Here is a 25,702-nt window from a genome sequence, read left to right on the forward strand (position 1 = left end):
CCATCTCCAGATTTACAGGAGCTAAATCAGATCTTTGTTCACTGATGATTCGAGTGTTAAATTGGTTAATGCTTGTCTTCTGTCTGCTGTCCAGTGGGTGAGTCAAATGCATATTAGCAAATGTAGTTCGCTGTCTGCTAATGAGCTGCGTGTCAAAATAATTGACACCACTAGTCAATGGCAGGGTTAAGAAATTTCGCGGATGTCTGGTCGCTAAATACAACTGGTGAAGCTTATTCAGATGTTAAATTACAAACATCATGACCTCATTCAAAAGCAAAAATAGTTGCATATATCCAAGTACTGTACGTATTCATTTACGTGGGCAATTGGAACGAGTATTGCACATTTTTTAGAACATTCTTGTAAAAGGCAACAATGAGGGAATTATACGCTGCCGACCATGAAGCCCTTGGCAGAAGGTAGCCTGGTTACTTTGGAAGCTGTATGAAAAGAGATGGTGGTCAGTTCAGACTCTGCCCTGGCTGAGGTTTATTGGAAGGAACTGACAGCCTTTGGCGAGGTGCAGTGGCAACAGGTGCTTGAATGCGCCGAGGATGGGAACTCCCCAGCACTGCTATGCTTCGCCCCCAGCCAGCTACAGCAAGGCATGCATTAAATTATTTAGATCGAAGAAAATACATTTACAACTAGAGTATTTATATGCTGCTACATCTGAGAGGCAGGGGAGGGGTAGAGATCTGCTTGGTGTAGCATTGTCTGATTTTTGAGCTGTGTTTGGAGCTGAAACTGCGAAATGAAGTTAAAATAGATAAGGTGGGCAGCACCAAGTGGGAAAGTGATGATTAAGGATTGGCATCTCAATTCATGCTGCATTATGGCACAGGTAGTCCAGCTGCTGATTCGCAGATAGAGACCGGGCTTTGATCCTAACCTGCGTGGAGCTTTCTCATTTTTCTTCCCCCTGGTGTTCACTTTTGCTCTCCGTAGAAGTGCAGGTTGAGTGTTTAAGTGGGGCCTACAGATTTCCCTCACTGTAGGTGGTTGATAGGAATATGTTGGTGGGCCTGTCACTTGGCTTTTGCCCAAGGCAAATTACATCCTCATTCAATTAGATGCTAAAACAGAGTACTTACAGGTAATTTTACTTAGCTTAGTCAATAGTAGAAAGAAACTGAATGAGCACAGTGGTTTTTAGTGCATCCAATGTGTAGTACTAGCAATGAGAAGCTCTTGAAGTGTTCGCATGTTCCATGTTGGAATGCAACATATAATTTTATCAATAAGCACCACAGATTAGCAGTGTGACCAACATGCTATGTTGGTAATGCTGTTAGTTGTGAGATAAACATTGGCCAGCACATTGGGACAAAGCACTTGTTTTTTTTAAAGCAGTGACCCTGATATCTACTGGAATTTAAATCCATCAGAGAAGGCGAGCAAGGCTGTGGTTCATTAAACACCGCCAATGTTGGAAGTCCAAAATGAAAGGCAGAAAACACTGGAAACACCTAGCAGGGCAGGCAGCATCTGTGGGGAGAGAGAAGATTGTACACCCTTCATTGACTGCTGCCCAACCTGCTTAGTGCTCCAGGCATTTCCTTCTGTGGTATATTAATACCTCATCCAGAAATTGGTAGAGCATGCCCTTGGTATTGTACTGAAGCATCAGCCTAAATACTGTGCTGAAGGTTATGGAGTGAGATTTAAACACATTACTGATGTGCTAGACATACCACCAAGCCTATGTTTATGTGCATTAAATAGGGGTTTAAGTTAAAATGAAATTTAACTTAAAAGGCAATGGCTTACTTTTAAGTGAATTGTGATCCTTGATTTCTATTTCTCTATAAGACCATAAAGTATAGGAGCAGAAGGCCATTCAGCCCATCGAGTCTTCTCTGCCATTCAATCACGGGCTGATCCAGTTCTTTTAGTTATCCCCAATCCCCTGCCTTCTCCCCATACCCTTTGATGCCCTGGCTAATAAAGAACCTATCTACCTCTGCCTTAAATACACCCAGTGACTTGGCCTCCATAGTCACTCGTGGCAACAAATTCCACAGATTTACCACCCTCTGACTAAAGTAATTTCTCTGCATCCATGTTCTAAATGGACGTCCTTCAATCCTGAAGTTGTGCCCTCTTGTTCAAGACTCACCTACCATGGGAAATAACTTTGCCATAGCTAATCTGTTCAGGTTTTTTAACGTTCGGAATGTTTCTATGAGATCCCGCCTCATTCTCCTGAACTCCAGGGAATATAGTGCAAGAGCAGCCAGACGTTCATCATACGGTAACCCTTTCATTCCTGGAATCATTCTTGTGAATCTTCTCTGAATCACCTCCAATATCTGTATATCCTTTCTAAAATAAGGTGCCCAAAACTGCACACAGTACTCCAAGTGTGGTCTCACAAGTGCCTTATAGAGCCTCAACATCTCATCCCTGCTCTTATATTCTATACCTCGAGAAATGAATGCCAACATTGCATTCACCTTCTTCGCCACTGACTCAACCTGGAGGTTAACCTTTAGGGTATCCTGCACAAGGACTCCCAATACCCTTTGCATCTCTGCATTTTGAACACTCCCCATCTAAATAATAGTCTGCACGTTAAATTTCTTCCACCAAAGTGCATGACCGTACACTTTCCAACATTGTATTTCATTTACCACTTCTTTGCCCATTCCCCAAACTCTCCAAGTCTCTCTATGGGTTCTCTGTTTCCTCAACACTACCCGCTCCTCCACCTGTCTTTGTATCTTGGAAATAATGCAACCTTGGCTGGATGGATCAAAAATTTTGGAGCTGATGCAGGCATAGTTCAGGAGTGATTACAATATAAGAGGGGATCTGATCCTGTAATTAGAGGAAGGCAGTGACCCAAGATATGTACTGCTGTTAAATATCACAGTCCAGATAGCACTACATTGTGCTCCATCGGCTCCTCCTTCTGAAGGTTTCACCTGTCGTTGGCTATTTGTTACACTAATCACTCTACAAATAGACAGTAAGCGGCAGTGTGCAGATGTGGTTGGGAAGCTCATTAAGTTGATATTTGACTCCCAGGCTTCTCGCTTATTTTGAAAGGTGATCATTAATTACTACAGTTACTCTTTTATTTGCTATTTACCTCCTGCTGTGGCCAGGTGAGGTTTCTCCAGTGCCCCAATGCCCTGTTAAGAATTAGTCACAGGGATCCCTTGTAATGGAATGACAGTTGTTCAGATATAGACTGTATATAAAAATAAGGCATTTACTCAGAAAACCTGTTGCTTTAGAATAGCTGAATATTGTGCCATATGAACTCAGCGTACTGCCACCATTGTACCATGACTGTGCTTTATTGGACTTCACTGGGCATCCAGAGGTGGAAGTGTCTCTTTTCCTTTGGTAACAGTTTACAGATTATATGCCAAATGGGGTTGTTTACAGTACAGGGTTCAATTCCTACCACTGCCTGTAAAGATTTTGTACGTCTCCCTGTGACTGCGTGGGTTTCCTCCGGGTCCTCTGGTTTCCTCCCATAGTCCAAAGGCACACCAGTTGGTAGGTTAATTGGTCATTGTAAATTATCCTGCGATTAGGCTGGGATTAAATGGGGTATTGCTGGACAGCATGGCTCAAAGGGCCAGAAAGGCCTATTCTGCACTGTATCTCAATGATTAAATGTGTGTACATTTTGTCAGTGGAATACTATGTGGATTATTTTCATTTTGCATCAGATCTTTCACTTCCATGCACAAAGATTTAAATCTGTTACCTTGTGAACTTCTTGTGAAGTGGTCATCCTCCAAGGCACACTGCAGCCACCATAGTGCACAAGGCCCCACATATTCCTGACTGGACAACACTTATTTTTTATATGAGCCCACAGAGAGTCTAGAAATCTCATCACAATGGAAAGATTGATAGCTGTTTATTCTGTCATCTACTGAGATAATGCTGATTGAAGCTGGGTAACTCCACATTCACTTCCTGGCCCAGTCATGGAATCATTGTGCTATACAGCATGGAAACAGGCCCTTTGGGTCTACTCATCCTTGTCAACCTGAGCTAGTCCTATTCCCGCATTTGGCCAATACCCTCTAAATCTTTACATTCCCTGTACCTGTCCAAATGTCTTTTAAGAGATTTGAGAGTTTAATATTTTACAGATAAAATTATGATCCTGCTAAGCATCATCTGGTTAAAAAATATTCATTTAAAATTTTAAAGAGTTCAATAATATTCAAAAGGCTATAGTTCTGTCTGAAACAAGTCAGCTCAGTAATTCAAAAATATTTCACTGTCCAATAAAACAGCTGTAGCTAGTTTTCCTATACATAAAACAGCCAATACAATCTTGATACCGTTTTGAATTAAGTAAATTTAGCTTAATATTTTAAAGAGCTTATATTTTAGTTTGCTTTTTTTAATAGATTAATGATTATTTAAAATGTTAATCAATTTGTCAACTTCAAAAGTTTTTGAAAACTTCTAATAATTCAAAAAGAAAGTCAGCTGGCTGTCAAAAATGTGGAGAACTTGGAATGCTTCCGAAAGTTTCTGACATACAGGAGTATTCAAAAATTATGAAGTAATGATGCAATAATTAATCTTAAAAACTCAAATTTATTAGAAAATCAAGCTAAGGAAATTAAAGAGTTCTTGAAAGAACTGACCTAAATTATTTAAAATGTAAATTACCAAGTGCTTGCTGTGTTATCTTCAACCCTCTGATTAAGTGAATGGAGAGATTATCTGACCTGTGCCAGATTTTAAGGTGATTTTGTCACTTTAGGAATAGCTTATTATTCTTCACCTTGCTACCTGAGTATTCAGTACACTACTGGAGGTAGCTGTTCCATCAGTTTCAGTCAAGCAAATCCTTAAATACAATGAAAATAAAAGTTGTTAGTATATACAAAATACTCTGCAGATGCTGGGGTCAAAGCAATACGCACAACACGCTGGAGAAACTCAGCAGGTCGGGCAGCATCCATGGAAACGAACAGTCAACATTTTGGCTGAGACCCTGAGTCCTGATGAAGGGTCTCGGCCTGAAACATTGACTGTTCATTTCAACGGATGCTGCCCAAAGTTTTTAGTATGCTTTATGGGAATATCCTGGACCCAGCACACAAGTGCAATTACAAAGAAAGTACGGCAACACCTCTGCTTTATTAGGGGTTTGCAAAGATTCGGCATGACATTTAAAACTTTGACAAACTTCTATAGATGTGTGGTGGAGAATGTATTAACTGGCTGCATCACCATCTAGTGTGGAAACAATAATGCCCTTGAATGGAAAATACTACAAAAAGTTATGGATACGGCTCAGTCCATCACAGGTAAAGCCCTTCCCACCATTGAGCACATCTACATGGAGCATTGTCACAGGAAAGCAAAATCGATCATCAAGGATCCCCACCATCCAGGTCACCACCCCCTCAGCCATCAGACTCTTGAATCAGAGGGGACAACTTCACTAATCCAATCATTGAAATGGACTCACTTTCAAGGACTCTTCATCTCATGTTCTTGAAATTTACTGCATATTTTCTTATTATTACTATTCTTTATTTTTTAATTTCTTTTTGTATTTGCATAGCTTGTTGTCTTTTGCCTGCCCTGATGCTGCAATCTTTCATTGATTCAATTACAGTCATTGGATTTATTGAGGATGCCTGCAAGAAAATGAATCTCAGGGTTACCTGTGGTGATATACATGTACTTTGATAATAAATTTACTTTGTGTCTATGCTCACTGCGTGATTTTGCCTTTCTGTGATCTTTTTCTTGTAATACATTTCAAACACTCCCGTCTGCTGTTCACTTCGATGAAGGTATCTCACACCCACTTTGCTCTACACACCCTGACATTCTCATCCATTGAAAACAGGCTATTATTCCCAAACAGCAATTTGATGAAGGATTTGCTAATTTACAATGGCTTGGATCAACTGAGTTCAAAGTTTTAATAGTTTGTGTATATTCAAAAAAACTGAAATATATTATTTTATTGTTTTCATTTAATTGATTTAAAACTATTTAACTGATCCTGAAATTTAGAAACAATTTAAAAGGTCAATGAAGTGATTACAAACTTTAAAAAATTCATTAGCTTAAAAGCAACAGTCTAAGACACAAAATATTTGACTAAATTGAGTTAATTCAGTGTACATAGTAATGATTGTGTGGACAGGGAGCAGCAGCAAGGTGACTTTGTTTCAGGTTTTTGGGCAACAGTTTATATCTCATGCCATGGCAGAAGACTGTCAGAATAATTTGACAGGTCCTTCCACCCCTTTAATCAATCTACAGGAGGGTTTGAGGTGATCTCAATTTGCATGGCTGCAAAGACATCACACCATTGGCATCCACTCCCAGAGCGCCCTTTCACTGGCTGGGCCAGCCACTGAAAGTGCTTGGTTTTGTATGTTTCTCTGCCTTTTCAGTTGCTCTCTTTGTCAAGTGATCATTACCTTTCTGGGGGTGCCTTACTTCAATGCTTCTACCCCTGCAGCTGCGCTACTTCTTGTCTGTTGGCCCCATTACTGGGACCTCCTGACATGCTTCACAAACATTGCCCCGCTTCCTGTTCCTGCTTGGGGCTGCTGTATCTGTGGGTCATGTTCATTGTCCCTCCCTTGTTCATGCTATTTTTCCCTTTCCTGAGTCTATGATAGCACCTGCCTCAGTGTGTCCATCCTGGGAGAGTACCTCATTGTTTGGCACATTTACAAATCTGCAGGAAGCTGCACTCCCTCTATCTCAGGCTCACTCCTCTTGCCCTCAATGTTCCCCTGCGCTGGTAATGTAAGTCGCCTCTCCAGTCAGTCAGGATCAGTTAATGATACTGATGACCCTGTCTCAACCAACATATTACATTACAGGCCCCTAAGAATTCTCTGTATACATCTGTGGGTGAGTAGTACTGACAATGGAGGCTGCCACCTGTTGTTTGGCTGACCTGGATGCTATCTTCACCAGCTTACCATCTGGTCAGCAGTCAGATTGGACAGAGAGGACACTACAGTGGTGTCTGCCTGTTGTGATGTGTAACTCTCACACCTTCCTTCCTTACTAGGACACTGTCTCCAACCATGGCCTGAGAGGCCACGGCTATGGCAGATCATCTCTTGTACTGTTCTACTTCTATTCTGCCAGTTCCTTGTTAAATGTCCTGGTTTCTGGCTCACGAAGTCCTGCATCTTCACAGCAGCTACATTTACTACAGCCATTATATGACATCTCTTCCCTTTCCTCTGGTCTATCTCCCTGGCTCATGATTCTAACCTGGTGTAGATCGAGTCCACAACTGTCCCCAAGTTTAAAAAGTCCTGATGGGCTGCACTCAAGCCTTCCTTCAGCTTTTTTCAGGAAGACTGGGTTATCCATCCCTGGATTATTCAGCCCTGAGTACTCCTCATACGCTCGATATTTATGTTCTGCATAATTCATGGTGGGCTCATCAGCTTTCTGAACCATCACTCCCTGGTTACTCTTGCCTCCTGCCAGTCTCTGTATCACTTCTCCATTAAAGTAGTGATATCGCTCCTCACTACTGGCACCATGAGTTGCCCATGTACCATCCTACACTCCCTCAAGTATTTCCACACTAACTCCCATATTAAGCAATGACAAAGGATAACAATGTAACAGTACAAACTGAAGAGTATATAGTCTGAAATCTCCTGTTTTCTTTGCCACAGAACTCATGGTGGCTTGTGTATTCCCTTTCATTTAAGTTTTAAAGTTTTCTTAGAACATAAACATACACACACAAACAAATGCACTGCTATAGTTTCCCAAACAAGTATGTATACAGAAGACAGTATTGGGTAGTTTAGTGAGACATAGCCACCAGTTGCCAAAGGTCTCACCAAACTACACAATACTGTCTTTTAGCTGGTCTCTTTTACAAACACACACACACTTTTATATCTACCGGTCCAACTCTCCTCTGTGTTTTAAGCTTGATGTGCTACTTTTAAAACGAATGCCCTTCCCTTGGACAACATTGGTGGTGTGGAGAGGGGAGACTTGCAGTTTGGGCAACTGCCAGTCTTCCATTTAAAAAAAAAACCTTGCCCAGGCTTGCGCCCTGGAAACTTTACAAGCTGCAAATCCATGGTCTATCGAGACTAACTGAGGCCTATAGTTAGATAGATAGATAGATACTTTATTCATCCCCATGGGGAAATTCAACATTTTTTCCAATGTCCCATACACTTATTGTAGCAAAACTAATTACATACAATACTTAACTCAGTAAAAATATGATATGCATCTAAAATCACCCTCTCAAAAAGCATTAATAATAGCTTTTAAAAAGTTCTTAAGTAGTTTACTTAAATACATTGAGTCCTAACCCCGGCACTTTAACATATCTTACTCCTGGCGGTTGAATTGTAAAGCCGAATGGCATTGGGGAGTATTGATCTCTTCATCCTGTCTGAGGAGCATTGCATCGATAGCAACCTGTCGCTGAAACTGCTTCTCTGTCTCTGGATGGTGCTATGTAGAGGATGTTCAGGGTTTTCCATAATTGACCGTAGCCTACTCAGCGCCCTTCGCTCTGCTACCGATGTTATACTCTCCAGTACTTTGCCCACGACAGAGCCCGCCTTCCTTACCAGCTTATTAAGACGTGAGGCGTCCCTCTTCTTAATGCTGCCTCCCCAACACGCCACCACAAAGAAGAGGGCGCTCTCCACAACTGACCTATAGAACATCTTCAGCATCTCACTACAGACATTGAATGACGCCAACCTTCTAAGGAAGTACAGTCGACTCTGTGCCGTCCTGCACAAGGCATCTGTGTTGGCAGTCCAGTCTAGCTTCTCGTCTAACTGTACTCCCAGATACTTGTAGGTCTTAACCTGCTCCACACATTCTCCATTAATGATCACTGGCTCCATATGAGGCCTAGATCTCCTAAAGTCCACCACCATCTCCTTGGTCTTGGTGATATTGAGACGCAGGTAGTTTGAGTTGCACCATATCACAAAGTCCTGTATCAGTTTCCTATACTCTTCCTCCTGTCCATTCCTGACACACCCCACTATGGCCGTGTCATCAGCGAACTTCTGCACATGGCAGGACTCCGAGTTATATTGGAAGTCTGATGTGTACAGGGTGAACAGGACCGGAGAGAGCACGGTCCCCTGCAGCGCTCCTGTGCTGCTGACCACCGTGTCAGACCTACAGTCTCCCAACCGCACATACTGAGGTCTATCTGTCAAGTAGTCCACTATCCAATCCACCATGTGAGAGTCTACTCCCATCTCCGTTAGTTTGTGCCTTAAGATCTTGGGCTGGATGGTGTTAAAGGCACTAGAGAAGTCCAGGAATGTAATCCTCACAGCACCACTGACCCCATCCAGGTGAGAGAGGGATTTGTGCAGTAAATACGTGATAGCATCCTCCACTCCCACCTTCTCCTTATACGCAAACTGAAGAGGATCCCGGGCGTGTCTGGTTTGTGGCCTCAGATACTACACACTTTTAAAAATACTCACCCCCTTAAGGCTGCTGAGGTCACTGGCCATGAAGTGGGTCACAAGGTATCCCAGATGAGCCCCCAAATCTTGTGACTAACTAAAACTAAGCTACAGAGAAACTTTTAATTGAGAAATATAGATGTCTTTATTCATGCAAGAAACCTCTTGGAGAGAGTCTAGGAGAATCTAAGAAACTCTCACTCTCCTGCAATAATGTTTTATACTTCAACACAAAGACTACAATAAACAATTGACTACAGTTTCAATTGCTATAATTATCTACTTAACTTTAACAATTGAAGTAAGTAATTTTGCAGAATTACCTATGTAATTACCTACACATTCCAACTAGCAGAACAACTTCAAATATTCATGATTGGTGTCTGTTCCAAAAGCCTCCAAGAACAAACTGCAGACACCCAGAATGTATACCTTTTGTTACAGTGTTGAAGGATGGCTCAATGAATACAACTGACCAGAAGGTACAGTGATAAAGCAGATTCTGTCCTGTACAGTGTGCACCAAAGTGGCAGGATACAACTTAACAATGTGCTAAAAACAGGAACATTCATCTATTGTTTTTGCCTGACAGAATGAGAAATGTCCCACATCCAATGATTAGTTTCACTAGCCGCAAAGTATTAGTTGGAAGTTAAATTGTGTACAGATTTCAATTCCTGAAGACAGGCTCTCATTTCAGTTAATCTATAATTATGCAATCCATAATCCCACAACGCCAGAGTGATCCCTAACAGATCTTGCTCAAAGATGGAAAAAGATGTTTTTTTAAAATGAAGATAAATATTAAAAATTAGATTTATTGGTTACGTGTGCATCACAGTGAAATGTGTAGTTTTGCATTCAGATACGTAAAGTGTAAAAGAGAGGTGAAAATGGATATCAGACCACTGAAAAACTATGCTGGAGAGGTAGTAATAGGAGACAACAAAATAGCGGATGAAGTGAGTATTTTGCATCAGTCTTCATTGTGGAAGACACTAGCAGTATGGTGGAAGTTCCAGGTGTCAGAAGGCATGAAATGTGTGAAGTTACCATTACTAGAGAGAAGGTTCTAGGGAAACTGAAAGGTCTGCAGGTAGATAAGTCACCTTGACCAAATGGTATTCACATCAGAGTTCTGAAAGAAGTGGCTGAAGAGATTGTGGAGGCATTAGTAATGATCTTTCATGAATCACTAGATTCTGGAATGATTCCAGAAGACTGGGAAAATTGAAAATGTCACTCCACTCTTCAAGAAGGGAAAGAGGTGGAAGAAAGGAAACTATAGACCAGTTAGTGTGACCTCAGTGGTTGAGAAGATATTATTAAGGATGAGATCTCGGAGTACTTGGAGGCACATGATAAAATAGGCTGCAGCCAGCATAGTTTCCTGAAGGGAAAATCTTGCTTAACAAATCTGTTAGAATTCTTTGAAGAAATAACAAGCAGAATAGAAAAAGGAGAATTGGTCGATGTTGTGAATTGGATTTTTAGAAGGCCTTTGACAAGGTGCCACACATAAAGATGCTTAACAAGCTACGAGCCCCTGGTATTACAGGAAATATTCTAGCATGGATTAAGCAGTGGCTGATTGACAGGAGACAAAGAGTGGGAATAAAGGGAGCCTTTTGTGGTTGGCTGCTGGTGACTAGTGGTGTTCCACAGGGGTCTGTGTTGGGACTGCTTCTTACATTACAGGTCAATGATTTGGATGATGGAATTGATGACTTTGTTGCAAAGTTTGCAGGTGATATGAAGAAAGGTGGATGGGCAGGTAGTTTTGAGGAAGTAGAGAATCTACAGAAGTATTAGGCAGATCAGGAGAACAGGCAAAGAAATTGGAAAGTGTATGGTCATGCAGTTTAGCAGAAGAAATGAAAGCATTGGCTATTTTCTAAATGGAAGGAATATACAGAAAATGGAGGCACAAAGGGACTTGGGAATCCGTATGAAGGATTTCCTAAAGGTTAATTTGCAGGTTGAGTCGGTGGTGAGGAAGGCAAAAGCAATGTTAGCATTCATTTCAAGAGGACAAGAATATAAAGCAAAGATGTAATGTTGAAGCTTTATAAAACACTAGTAAGGCCTTGTCTATTGTGAGCAGGTTTGGGCCCCTTATCTTAGAAAGGATGTGCTGAAACAGGAGAGGGTTCGAAGGAGGTCCACAAAAATGAATCCAGGGTTGAATAGCTTGTCATATGAAGAGTATTTGATGCCTTTGATGAAGTGCATTTTTCACTAAAATTCAGAAGAATGAAAGATGACTTCATTGAAACTCATCGAAGGTGAAAGGTCTTGATAGAGTGGATATGGAGAGGATATCCTGTATGCTGGGAGAGTCCAAGAGCAGAGGACACAGCCTCAGAATACTGGGCTGTCCTTTTGGAACAAAGTTGAGGAGGAATTTCTTTAGCCAGAGAGTGGTGAATCTGTGGAATTCTTTGCCACAGGCAACTGTGGAGGCCAAGTCTTTATGTATATTAAATGCGGAGGTTGTCAGGTTCTTGATTGGCCAGGACATGAAGGGATACGGGGAGAAGACAGGAGATTGGGGCTGAGAGGAAAAATGGCTCAGCTATGATGAAATGGCGGAGCATACTCGATGGGCCGAATGGCCCAATTCTGCTCCTATATCTTATGGTCAATGACCACTGCTGTTTGAGGATGTACTGGTGGCAGCCTGCAGCTGGTGTCACTGTGTTTCTGACACCAACGTGGCATGCCCATAACTTACTAACTCTAACCCGTACATCTTGGGGATGTTGTAGGAACTGGACCACCCAGAGGAAAGTTACACAGGCTTGGGGCGAACGTACAGTCTCCTTACAGACAGTGGAGTAATTGAACCCAGTTTGCTGGCACTTTAATAGTGTTATGTCAACTATTGCCTTACTGTGCCGATGTTAAGTAAAAGCTGACTTCTGTGGACCATGATGATGACCATCCACCCTGCCCATTTTATACAGTCTCATGAGCAGTTACAAGCATGTGGAACAGCACACTGCAGGCTCACCATGAGAAATTACCTGCATCTTCTGTGTAACGCCTTTCATTGAATTCAACACAGTGGGAAGTCCTTCTCCAAAATGGCCAGTTGATTTTGTAGCATTGGAGCATGAGAAGTTTTATTTGTAACTTACCAAATGCTGGTTCTTTCTATCTGAACCCAACCAGATGGGTAAATAAAAAAAAATCTGGAATAAAGCAACAGAATGGGGTATGCAAAGCTGAAATTGGTACACTAAAGGAACAAAGTAGAAGGAAGGGATCTTTTCTGACCACAGGAAACCACCGGTTTCCTTGTGACTATTTAAGTAACTCTCATTTTCCCTTATGGCAAAGAAGGAGGCCATTTAGCCCTTAGAGTCTATGCCTACTCTTGGAAGATTGTCATCAATATCATTTTTCTGTAAACTTTTCTTTCTCTTGTGTACGTCAACTCTACACTATTTTTACTGACATCGTTTAGACAACAGGGCAATTCACAGTGGCCAGTTGATCTACCAGCACAGCTTTGACATTAACTGCCCGTGTTGCCCTTGCTGGTTCATACAGCATGGAAACAAGCCCTGTGGTCTCCCAAGTCTGCGCTGACTATCAAAAATCTGCTTTGAAAGTGGGCTTACCTCTTTGAAAGTGGCTTCTCTGGTTGTCAGCATGCTGAAGGCAACTTTTGTCACGCTGGTTTTCATCATTCAAAGCAATGGGTAGAGAAGTTGGGATGTTATGACGCAGTTGTATGAAACTGGTCAGACCACGTTTTGAATATGGTGTTCTACTTTGATCACTCCACTATAGGAAAGGTGCCATTAAGTTAGGGTACAAACAAGATTTACAATGTTGTTGCTGAAGTTGACCTGAGGTTGAGCAGGTTGGTACTTTATTCATTGAAACATAGGTGAATTTATTCAAAGCATATAAAACCACGAGGAACGTTGATAAAGTGATTACAGTCTTTCCCCCCCAAGGTTGGGGAATTAGAAACTAGAGAGCATAGGTTAATGGAACAGTAGGTGTGACTCTTTGCCTTTATGATTCTACTGTTTTCTTGTTTTATTCTCCTCACATTCACATTAACTCCTCCCAGAATCTACCAGTTGCCAACATATCACGGCACACAGTGGCACTGGAGTGTAGTTACTCGGGATGCACAGTGAACTATTTGTGCACAGCAAACTCCAAGCAAAATGACATAATGGCCAGATGTCAGTGATGCTGGGCAGGGAAAAGCATCAGCGAGGGCAACAGAGAGATCCCCCTACTCTTAGAAATCACATCAGTAACGCCTAGATAGTCGACCTCTGCAAGGTATGGCAGCAGTAGCAGCTCATTGTAATCTGCTTCTGAATCTCTGTTCCATTAATTTAACAGGCATTTGGACATGTACCTGAATTGCAAAGATTCAGAGGGATATGGGCCAAATACAGGAAAAGAGATGGGCACGTTTGTTAGTATGGGCAAGTTGGGCTTGATTCCTTTACTTGATTATGCCATTTGGTGTTGCTGAGTGGGCATGGATCTGGGAAACAAATCTAAGCTTCTTTGTGGAAAAGATTACCATTGGAGGAAATGATACAATAATATTCTCAAAACTTTCTTGAAAATAATCTAGTATCCCCATTGAGTCCTGGGAATCCCTGGCATAAGGCCACTCGAAGTAGCGAAGATGCATTCAGGATGGCACTAGGAGCCTTGAGTCTAGCCGAAGATGCTTCTGAACCTAGTGATCTTGATGGGCGTCTTGTCTGTCGGTCTGGCATTAGCTCAGCATTCATCTCAGAACCTACAGAAATGAAGTAGAAAATAAGTCATCCTTGAATACAGGTGACTGCCTAAGGAAGAAAAGCTGGGTTACTTTTGAAACCTCATCCACTGATAGTAGTACTCCCACAGTATTTCACAGGAGTGAACGTGTTAGCTGAGATTCCACATTCCAATCTTCAGAATGAGACTTGAAGCTATGGCCTTCTGACTCAGAACACATTGCTTAGTGACAAGTCATCACCACTTAGATTTCTATTGTTCTATTCTGGACAATGGTGAGGTGCAGATGATGTTGTTTGTTTCATTAGACCTTGACTTTGTACTGCTCACTGCATAACTTAGCTGCTACTCTATTGAAAGTGAGTTGTTTTGCAAGTGCTACAAGAGCTGCTTCTCCAATGCATATTGTAGTGGAACTCTCAACCCCATTATTCATTGTACCTTCAAAGTGGCAGCTCCATCAACTTTGCTAAAAGAATTCTCAAAAAAAGAGAGGAAGTTTATAAGGTTTAAATGAAATATGTAGCCACTGTATGATTTCTGCATGTTTGCTTGGTGTTTCACACACTTCCTGAACTTTGCATGTCACCATAGCAACAGGAGAAGAGTGCAGAGGCCTGTGCCACTGTTCACTTAGATTATGAACAATCTCAATCTTATTTCTACTTGTGTGCCTTCGCTCAGCAGCTCTTATTCAACAAAAACAAGCTGTTGATTGCAGCACAGCTTGGATTTTAGAAGAAAAAGCTCCTTTCATGCAGAATTATCCCAAGACATTTTATAGGAGTATATTTAGAATAGATGAAATTGGACATGGATTCTCAATGAGGCAAGGGGCCTATGCTGTGTAATTTTTTTTCACATTCCGTTTCTGCATTCCCATCAACTCATCCCCAAACAGAATCTGCAAGCTTAACAGCATGGAAATAGGCCTTCATTCATGCTGGTCAAGTTGGCTACCTGAACGGGTTCCATTTGTCTGGGCTTGGGCCATAACCCTCCAAGCTATTTTCTATCCATTATACGTGTCCAAATTTATTTTGAACATTGCAGTTGTACCCACTAATACAGTTTCCACTGGAAGTATGTACTCACCACCCTTTGTATGGAAAATGTTGCCCCTGAAGTCCTTCACTCTCAGTGACCACTTTATTAAGTACACCTGTATACCTCATTGGTGCAAATATCTAACCAGCCAATCATGTGGCAGCAACTCAATACATAAAAGCATGCAAAGATGGTTAACAAGTTCAGTTCCTTGTGACCTACAGAGGCAAAAATTGAGCCCTCTGTACTAGACTTCCTTATTTGGGCAGGGAAGAGTTCATTTGTTGTATTCTGTTTCAATGGATTGTGGGGAATATGCTAGCAAAGTTCATAAGTGTTTTAGGTGGTTAATTAGAGAATGTGTACAGGATACTGCTGGAAAAATGGGATATCCCAGTGGCCACCCATTTTATTTCCACTTCCTATTCTGACATGTTAGCCCATAGCTTCCTCTGCTGTCATGATGAGGTCACACTCAGGTTGGAGGAGTAACACCCTATATTCCATGTAAGTAGCCTCCAACCTGGTGGCATAAGCATCAATTTTTTGAGCTTTGGATAGTGCACCCCACTTCACCATTCCCCATTTCTGTTTCTCTCCTTTCCTTCTTCCCTTACCTCCCAGTCACTTCCCTCTGGTGCTCCTTCCCCTTTTCTTCCTTCCATGGCCTTCTGCACTCTCCTATCAGATTCCCCTTCTCCAGCCCTGTATCTCTTTCACTAACCAACTTCCCAGCTCTTTACTTCACCTCTTCCCTCCCCCCATTTCACCTATCACCTTGTGTTTCTCCCTCCCCTCCCCCACTTTCTTACTGACTCCTTATCTTTTTTTCCACCAGTTCTGATGAAGGGTCTCAGACCCAAATGTTGAGTGTACTCTTTTCCATAGACTCTGTGGCCTGCTGAGTTTGTGTGTGTGTGTGTGTATGTATGATGTATATATATAATGAATAAATAAAGTGTGGATCTTTGTCCAAAACTAGAGGGCACAGGTAGAGTACTACAGCTCAGGAACAGGCCCCTAGGCCCAACCGGTCCATACTGAACACAGCATCCTCCTTGCTAGTTCCAGTTCAGCCCTTAACCTAACAAACCCTTCCCCGCTATGTACCTAGCCGAATGCCTCCTAAATGTTGCTATGATACCCGACTTGAGCACTTCCTCTGGCAGCTCATTCCAGATACTCAATCCCCTCTGTGTAAAGAAGTGACCTGTCAGGTCTCTTCTAATCTCTCCCTTTCACCTTGCATCTGAGAGGTAGAGGTAGGGTAAATGCAAGCAAGTTGGGTCTGAATAGAAATAAAGGTTATAGGTTAGGGTTGAAAGGTGAATTATTTGAGAGAAACCTGATGGACATTTTCTTTATTCAGTGGATGGTGCAGGTGTGGATTGACCTCCCAGTGGAATTAGAGGATGCAAGTCCGATTGCAATTTTTAAGAGAAGGTTGAATATGGATGGGTGGGGTCTAGAGCACATTGAGTGAGGATGCTCTCATAGTGCTGTTGGGGAGGAAGTTCCAAGATTGAGACATAGTGATGAGGAAGAAAAGATGGTATATTACCCAATTGGGGTGATGTTCACAGTTTGGGAGTATGGACTTGGGGATTTGTAGATTGGCCCAACTGTGGCCTGGCTAGGAGTTCCACCATGGAAATTTCCAGATATGGGAATACATCTAATGTTACTGGACGATAAGCAGGGTCCTGAGGGTGACGAGAAATTGTCTGGCCACTTACGGCAGTATATTTCAAAATGGTTCTAGAAGCCCAGTTAAAACTGAGTGGGCTCAGAGATATTTATCCCCTGGTTTAATGCTGAGGTGGGGAAAAATCTGACAGAATTTATGGCCATTATAATTGCAATGGGTTGAACAAGTCAAGTCAATCAGGGTCATGATCTGCTCAGACTCTACCTCGATGCTGTAGAGTTTGGAAAATGAAGTATTCAATAAGCCCTGATGGAAGTGTACTACAATTTATATGTTCTGGAGAGTGCAGGGATAGTTGTACAGTTTTGTTGGGAACCTGTACATGTGGGTGTACTGGGTAATGAAAGGGCAGATGTTATAGCAAAACAAGCACTTACCAAGTCTGAGGTAGATATTATAGTCAATATGCGAAAAGTTTGAAATCTTGTATTAAGTTGGCTTGGATTGGGAAATAGCAAAAATTGTGGGATCGGTGTGGGACAAGGAGATGGTATTACAATTTGTTTCCATTCGTGTCTTTTGGGAAGCAATAGGAGGGAAGACATCTGAGTGTCGAGAATGAGGTTTAGACATGTGGGTTTGCATCCACTCTTTGGCCCTTGTTGGTAAACATGGGAATGGGTGTTGTGATTTTTCTAAGGTCCCAGAAACTGTGGAAAATGTGATCATGGTGTGCCACAGATGTTTGTTGGGACATGGGAGGTTGATTAGGTAATTATTGGATAGATCTGGGGTGTCTAGTTCTCAGGATATTCTGGCACCTGATGGCAGGGCTGGTTAAGCCACGTTGGACCCTGGTAAACTTTAAAGCAGGTTTCGGAGGCAAGATCTGATGCCCATCGTCGCTCTTGTCATACTCCATTACAGTATGTGGTGGTGATGCTCTCTCCTGATGGGTATGAGCTGTCATTAGCACAAAGGAAGAATCTCCAATTTGCTAATTAAATGTGCTGGCGACACTGCACTGATTGGCCTAATCTCAATAATAATGAGGTAGCCCACAGAAAATAAGTCATCACCCTGACACAGTGGTGTCAGAAAACAGCCTTTCCCTCAATGTCTCAAAAGCAAAGGAGCTGGTTGTGGACTACAGGAGGAATGGAGACAGGCTAACCCCCATTGACATCAGTGGATCTGGGGTTGAGAGCGTGAACAGCTTTAAGTTCCTCGGCATAAACATCACTGAGGATCTCATGTGGTCTATTTGTTCCGGCTGTGTAGTGAAAATGGGACAGCAGCACCTCTTTTGCCTCAGATGGTTGAGGAAGTTTGATTTGGGAGCATCCTGACTGACTGCATCACTGCCTGGTATCGGAACTGTACTTCCCTCAATTGCAGGACCCTACAGAGAGTGGTGTGCACAGTCCAGAGCTTCTGTAGATGTGAACTTCCCACTATTCAGGACATTTACAAGGACAAGTGTGTAAAAAGGGACTGAAGAATCATTAGGGACCTGAGTCACCCCAACCATACACTGTTCCAGCTGTCGCCATCTGGGAAATGGTACTGCAGCATAAAAGCCAGGATCAACAGGCTCCGGGACAGCTTCTTCCACCAGGCCATCAGACTGATTAATTCATGCTGACACAAATGTATTTCTATGTTATGTTGACTGCCCCGTTGTACATACAATTTATTATAAATTACTATAAAATGCACATTTAGATGGAGACATAACATAAAGATTTTTACTCTGCGGGTATATGAAGGATGTAAGTAATAAAGTGAATTCAATTCAAGAACAAGTTCAGTTGTTCAGACCAAACAGAGCGGGGAAGAAATGTGATCTAAGTGACTTTAACTGTGGAATGATTGTTGGTGCTGGGCAGGGTGGCTTGAGTATCTCAAACTGCTGGGATTTTCACAAACAAGTCTCTAGAATTTACAGAGAATTGTGCTATACATATCCAGACTGGCTCAAGCTGATAGGAAGGTGACAGTAACTCTACCACAGTTAGAATGGTGGTGTGCAAATGAACATCTCTGAATGCACAACATGACAAACTATGAAGAGGATGGTCTGCAGCAGCAGATGTCCACATCTGGTTCCACTCCTGTAGCTAATGAAGTACATCCTCCAGTTTTGGACTCCCGTAGCTAGGGAAAAGATCATTGGCTATTCACCTTATCTGTGCCCCTCATTTATAAGGTTGGTCTTCAACCTCAAGGTTAATATCCTACACTCCAGAGAAAAGGTCCCAGCCTATCATTGTAATCCAAGCTGTCCAGTTCTGGTAGCATCCTCATGAAAATTTCTCTAACTGTGGAGTCCCTTTGTGTAGTTTACCTTGTCTATATCACAGTGGTGTAGTGGTTAGCACCAGTGACTGGAGTTTAATTCCTGCTGATGCCTGTAAGAAGCTTGTATGTTCCCCCCATGATCCTGAGGGTTTCCACTGGGCACTCTGGTTTCCTCCCATCTTCCAAAGTCAATGTTAGTGAGGTGTGGCTATGCCACTTTGGAGCTGGAAGCATAGCAATACTTGTAGGCTGCCCAGTGCCATACTTGGACTGTGTTGGTTGTTGATGCAAATGACACATTTCACTGTTTTGATGTGCATGTGACAAATAAAACTAATCTCTCTAATCTGTATCACCAAATTTTTATATACCACAAGCATCTCAGCTTCTTCGATCTCACGGAGAGCAGAGCAGCGTCTCCAGTGTCTCCTCATAACTAAAACACTGATTCCAGGCTACATCCTGGGATATCTCCTCCGCATCCTCTCCAGCACTATCACATGCTCCATATTGTGAGATGACCTCAGCTGCAGAGGGTGACCCAGCTGGGTTCTAACCTCCCTGCTGCACTGTTTGAAGGCCAGCATCACATATACTTTATGTTCTTATTTCTGAATCTCTCAAAAATCTTCCAGGTCCTTGCAGCTTTGATCGTTGTCCATTTCATAGGCAAACATAACCTACACTACCTATTAAAATGCATAATATTTGCCATACAGCTTTGGATAACAGTGGGAGAATTGATCATGGGAAGCTTGCATGTGTCAGAATGACTTGCCATATTCGATTAGGATGAAGTTGTAGTTTTTAAGGAGCGATTTTAAAATCTCAAATAGAATTGTATCGAATAGAGAATGACTGAAGCCAAGATTGCCATTGTTTTGTTTCAGTCTTGAAGCTTTCAGTGACCCACAGCCCTTTGGAGGGGTGGGGGGGTGTGTGGAAAGATTTCCATGTTTGTTCTGCCTTCTGTGCATTTTCTTATTCATTATTGTTCCTCTCCGCACCTTGTGGTGCATCGGGTGGCAGTCTTGCCACTTCTTTCGCATTTGTCTGGTGTTTTTTTTGAGGCCAAGTTGCTAGCGTGATGCTCAACCCAGCACAAATGGAAAGTGTGCAAGGAGTTGGCCGGATTCAAACCCGGGACCACGCGCCTCGAAGTCTGGTGCAGATGCCACTACACCACCGTCTGGCATTTTATTATTTACCTGGGTTGAATTGGTTTTAAGAGTCACAGAGTCCTGAAGCATGTACACTGGTCCAAGTATGTGCTGACTGTCAACCACCTTTTGTACTCGTCATCTGAGCATTATATTCTTGCTACATTCCCATCAGTTTGTGCCAGAGTCTACCACTCTCCTACACACTAGGGGCAGTTTACACTGATCACTTGATGAGCTCTGATTTTAAGATCATTGCCCCTTTGTTCTGGTCGTCAAGACAAGGGAGAGGGTTTATCTGTAGTAAATGATGGTTAAAGGTAATCTTGAGAACACTTTCACTCCCCTAAATTCAGAATTATGGCTCTTGAGTGGCTGATGGCATTTTATTCCCCCATTGGCACGGTGTACTGAATTACTGAGGGAATGAACAGTGCCACACAGCGCAGTGGATTGGTTAAATATAAACTGCAGTTTCCATGACAATTCAAGGCATGATGAATCTCTTGGGCAGGGAGATTTACAAGCCGTTTTATTGCCTTGGGACCTGTAACTTGCTTTGCACAAAGCATAGCAGTATAAACCAGAGTTACAGTGGCATTGTTACCATTGCCCTGCAGAATGACTTCTGGCACGAAACGGGTTAGTCTCCATTAATGCTGTAGACTGACCTGTATGTTGACTTGTCTGTAAGGACCACATAATCTCTTTAGCACTGGGGACAAACACTGAGAAATTGCAACCATTATGCAATCTAATTCATGGTCAAGCTGCTACATGAAATTTGAACCCACCCAAATTGTTCTGCTGAAGCTTGTAAAGGGAGGGTTTTAGTAGAGAGCATCTCTCCACCTTATTTTTAAAGAGTAGACCATTCAGATTAGCAGATCAGGCTGCCTCCTAGCACAGTCATAAATAACATACAAAGGTGAAACAGGCCTTTCAGCCCATTGAATTTGAAATGATCTTCACCATCCAATAATACTGATCCGCTACTGATTCTGTTTTTCTTTTAATTCTTCTTGCATTTCCAAGCTTCTACCATACTGGACATAATTTGCAGACCCCAATTAACCTAGCAATCTGCATGTCTTTGTGATATGGGGTGTGGATGGGTGGGATCTGCAGAACCCGAAGAAAACTCTCACGGTCATATCCAGAACATGCAAACTCTACACAAACAGGAATTTACAGCAGATAATTAACCTTCCAACATCTCTTTAGGATGTGGGAATAAAGCTGATCCCATTGGGAAAAACACATAATCTGTCCTCATCCTGGTGACTGGCTCTCTCCCTAGTGGTCAGGTTTCCTCCCACATCCCAATGATGCACTGGTAGGTGAATTCACTATTGTAAGTTGTTCTGTAAGGTGGCAAAGGAATCAAAGATTTGCTGGGCATGGGGTGAGAGGAGGTAAATAGGAATAAGAAAGTGTCTCCCCAGGGGAATTGATCGAGGAGAGAAGCGATTGCAACTACAGGATCTTTGCCTCTGTGCAAATCCGAAAATTGTTGTTGAAAGAAAGTTTCCAGAGTTATCTGAATAAATGTAAGTGATTTTCTGTCAAAGCTGGATCAGAGATTTTGCCTTGGGCAATGAGAATGAAACTGGAAAAAATAGAAGATAATGAAAATGTGTATAAGCCACTCAGCCCTAATTACTGCTCTACTATTTTGTACATTGTGACTGATCTTCTGTTTCAGCTGTATTTGCCTGTTCTTTCTGAATCTCTCAGTTTCCTTCATATCCAAATATCCATCTATCTGGGTCTTGAATATACTGAGCCCTCACAAAGTTCAGAATAAATTTATTATCAAAGTACATATATGTCACCATATATAACCCTGAGATTATCTTGCAGGTATACTCATTAAATCCAATAATCATAGTAGAATAAACGAAAGACTGTGCCAACCAGCTTGCACAAATACAAGAATGAAGAAATAATAATAAACAAGCAATAAATATTGAGAACATGTGATAAAGAGTTCTTGACAATGAGTTTATAGGTTGTGGGAACATTTCAGTGCTGGGGTGAGTGAAATTGAGTGACATTAGTTTAGGTTCGAGAGCCTGATAGTTGAGGGATAATATCTGTGAACTTAGTGGTGTGGGTCCTGAGGCTCCTGTACCACTTTCCTGATGGCAGCAGCGAGAAGAGAGTATGACCTGGGTGGTGGGGGTCCTTGATGATGGATGCTGCTTCCCTGTGACAGTGTTTATGTGCTCAGTATTGGGGAGGGCTTTACCCGTGATGGACTGGGTGTATCCACTACTTTTGTAGGATATTCCATTCAAGGGCATTGGTGTTTCCATACCAAGCTTTGATGCAACCAGTCAATATACTGTCCACCACACATCTATAAAAGTTTGTCAAAGTTTTAAAATGCCACGCTGAATCTACACAAATTCCTAAGGAAGTAGAGGTGCTGCCGTGCTTTCATCATAATTGCACTTAGAATAATTCCCCAGGACAGGTCCTCTGAAATAACAACACTGAGGAATTTAAAGTTGCTACTCCTCTCCACCTCTGATTTCCTGATGAGGACTAGCTCTGGTTTCCTTCTCCTGAAGTCAAAAGTCAGCTCCTTGGTCTTGAGTGAGAGGTTGTTGTTGTGGAACCACTCAGCCAGATTTTCAATCTCCCTCCTAAATGCTGATGCATCACTACCTTTGATTTGGCCAACGACTGTGATGTAAACAGCAAACTGTCTTCTAGCAAAGGGTTCCAAACGTTCACCAATCCTTCAGTGAGGAAATTTCTTCTGGTCTCTGCACTGTGGCTGACCACTTACTTTGGGGCACTGAGCCTTGGGCATGCTTGACAAGAGCAAAATCAGACTGCAAGTTCCCATCCACACTATCAAACTTCAGATTCCAGGTTTATTTAGTTACTTGATTTTAAACATTCCACCTACGATGTTGGAATTGAAACTCTTTCTCCATTTGGAGTCAGCAGCCAGAAAGGTGATTTTTTGATAATGAGGTTGCTTGTTTTAAGTTGATGACTTGGTAAGGAGTAAAGATGAAATACAACCTGATGAAAAGCACATTGAACGCCATCGCCTCCCAAACTTACCCTCACTGGGAAATATATCAACTATTGCTCATAGCCATTCAGCCCCAGACAATGCTATCCACATACCTCTCAGCCTTACCGCTGGACTACATTGATGTCAGCTGTTGCTGAAACAGCCGACATCAATGTAGAATAGGGCTGGGGTCATTCGTTCGGAGTTGGGAGTATCCCAGTGGCTTTAGTTTTGGACTCGAGCAGGGCTGTGGGGTTAACTTAGGAAAGAATGCTGCAGTAAGAATGATTTTGTAATGACACAAGGCAGTGGGATGAGCTTAGAAATGATGCAATGGATTGAGGTTGGAATAATACAGAGCAGCACCATTGGTTCAGCAAGGATGCAGGGCAGTGAGGTTAGTTCAGGAGGGATGCAAGTTTAGGATTGATGCTGGTAATTGCTAATTGATTTATTATTGTCACATATATTGAGTTACGGTGAAAAACTATTTTGCATGCTATGCATGCAGATCGTTTCACAACATCTGTATGTTGAGGTAGTACAAGGGAGAATAATAATAGAAAGTAATTTTTGATTGCTTCATCCAGCAAAAATTGAGACGAACACCAGATCCCTAAAGTCTCCTTCAGCTCCAAGGAACCAGGTGCAGTGCTCCTATGATTTAAGTGTCATTCAAAGTGACGCAGGCTATTAAAGTCTAACCAATGAAGAAGTTATTATATCCTTCGGATTATATGTTCCAGGTTATTTTAAAATGTCATTAGCAGCTATTGGATTAGTTAATCCCTTATTGTCCACTGAAGCTTCTCAAGTGATCCAGAGACTGAAATTTGTGACTAAATTCTTCTTTCATGATAACTGCAGCAATCACTTTGTGTACAACAGGGTGCTGCAGTCAGTGTGCTGATGAACAAATATTGACTATGGGTGATAGTTGGCTGTTTTTTTGTGCAACTGGTATTGCATTACGGCTAACTATCTGAGCTGCTCATGTAAGTGGATGGGGACTCACACTTATCATAGTCACCAAATTGCACAGTATGAAACAGACCATTCAGCCCAACTTGTCCATCCTGGTAAATGGGCATTCTTCTGTATTAATATCTCTACAAGTACCTGGTCCATATGTTTCTATGCATGAATGATGAAGTGCTCTTAAATGCTGTCAGGGGCTGAACTTCCACTATTCTTTCAGGCAGTGCATTCCAAGTACTTGCCACTCTCTGGTTAAAGAAGGTCCCCTTTAAATCTCTTTACCACATTTGTCCTTTAATTTCATCTACCACAACAAGAGGAAAGTTTCCTAAACTTACCCTATCCTTTTCTTGGTGGCATCCATCTGTCTCGAGAGACCATCGATCTGCGCCTGGAGTTTCCTAGGCAGGGTTGTATGGGAGACCAGCAGTTGCCCAAGCTGCAGGCCTTCCCCTCTCCACGCCACCGATGTTGTCCAAGGGAAGGGCACTAGGACCCAAGCAGCTTGGCACCGGTGTCGTCGCAGAGCAATGTGTTGTTAAGTGCCTTGCTCAAGGACACAAACACACTACCTCAGCTGAGGCTCGAACCAGTGACCTTCAGGTTACTAGTCTGATTGCCTTGACCACTAGGCCATGCGCCAACACACCCTATCCTTACTTGTTATTTTATACCTCAATCATGTGTCCCCTTAATCTCCTTCACTCCTGGGGGAACAGACTCAGGTACTCCAATTTCTGCTATAACTGAATTGCCCCATCCCAGGCAACGTTCTGGTGAATCGTTCCTGTACCCTCTCCAGAACCATCACATCCTTCCTCTACCCTGGAGACCAGAACTGCATGCAGTGCTCCAGCTGAAGTTTGACTAAGGTTTTGTAAAGTTGGAGCATAATCTCATAACTTGTACCATCTCTCAGTAAGACCTTCTCAAAGATTTTATAAAACTGTGTAAATCACAGCTACTGCCTTGTCTTTATCGATACACATTGTTACCTCTTTGAAGAATTTGATCAAATTGGTCCTTGACAAAGTGAGCTTGGATGTCTGATGAATTTGTAACTTTCCATTAATCTCCTTCGCAACTTTTTCTCAGTGCCTGCACGACCTTTACAGGTCCTTTGTTACCAAGCTATTCTGTGCTGCCTTTCTTGCAAAGGGGCACCAGGTATGCTGTCCTCTTGAGTAACACATGCAAAATGCTGGAGAAACTCAGCAGGTCAGCCAGCATCTATGGAAAATAGTATAGTTGACATTTCGGGTCGAGATCCTTCATCGGGACTAGAAAGAATTGGGTTAAGATGTCAGAATAAAACGGT

The 25,702-nt window shown here is 42.3% G+C and overlaps 1 protein-coding gene across 11 annotated transcripts in view; it reads left to right on the top strand.

Moving 5' to 3' along the window:
* LOC140734496 (muscleblind-like protein 3) overlaps positions 1-25,702 on the top strand; it is a 157,798-nt gene that overhangs the window by 980 nt on the left and 131,116 nt on the right. Inside the window, exon 1 of one of the 11 annotated variants that reach the window (XM_073058530.1) lies at positions 28-97. The exons of the other annotated variants lie outside the window; for them this stretch is intronic. The gene's annotated coding sequence lies outside the window, so the exon portion shown is untranslated. Of the gene's footprint in view, positions 1-27; positions 98-25,702 lie in introns of those variants that run through there. 11 annotated transcript variants of the gene reach the window in all.

The sequence above is a fragment of the Hemitrygon akajei genome, chromosome 10 (genome assembly GCF_048418815.1).
Source record: "Hemitrygon akajei chromosome 10, sHemAka1.3, whole genome shotgun sequence".
In the NCBI taxonomy this organism is placed as follows: domain Eukaryota; kingdom Metazoa; phylum Chordata; class Chondrichthyes; order Myliobatiformes; family Dasyatidae; genus Hemitrygon; species Hemitrygon akajei.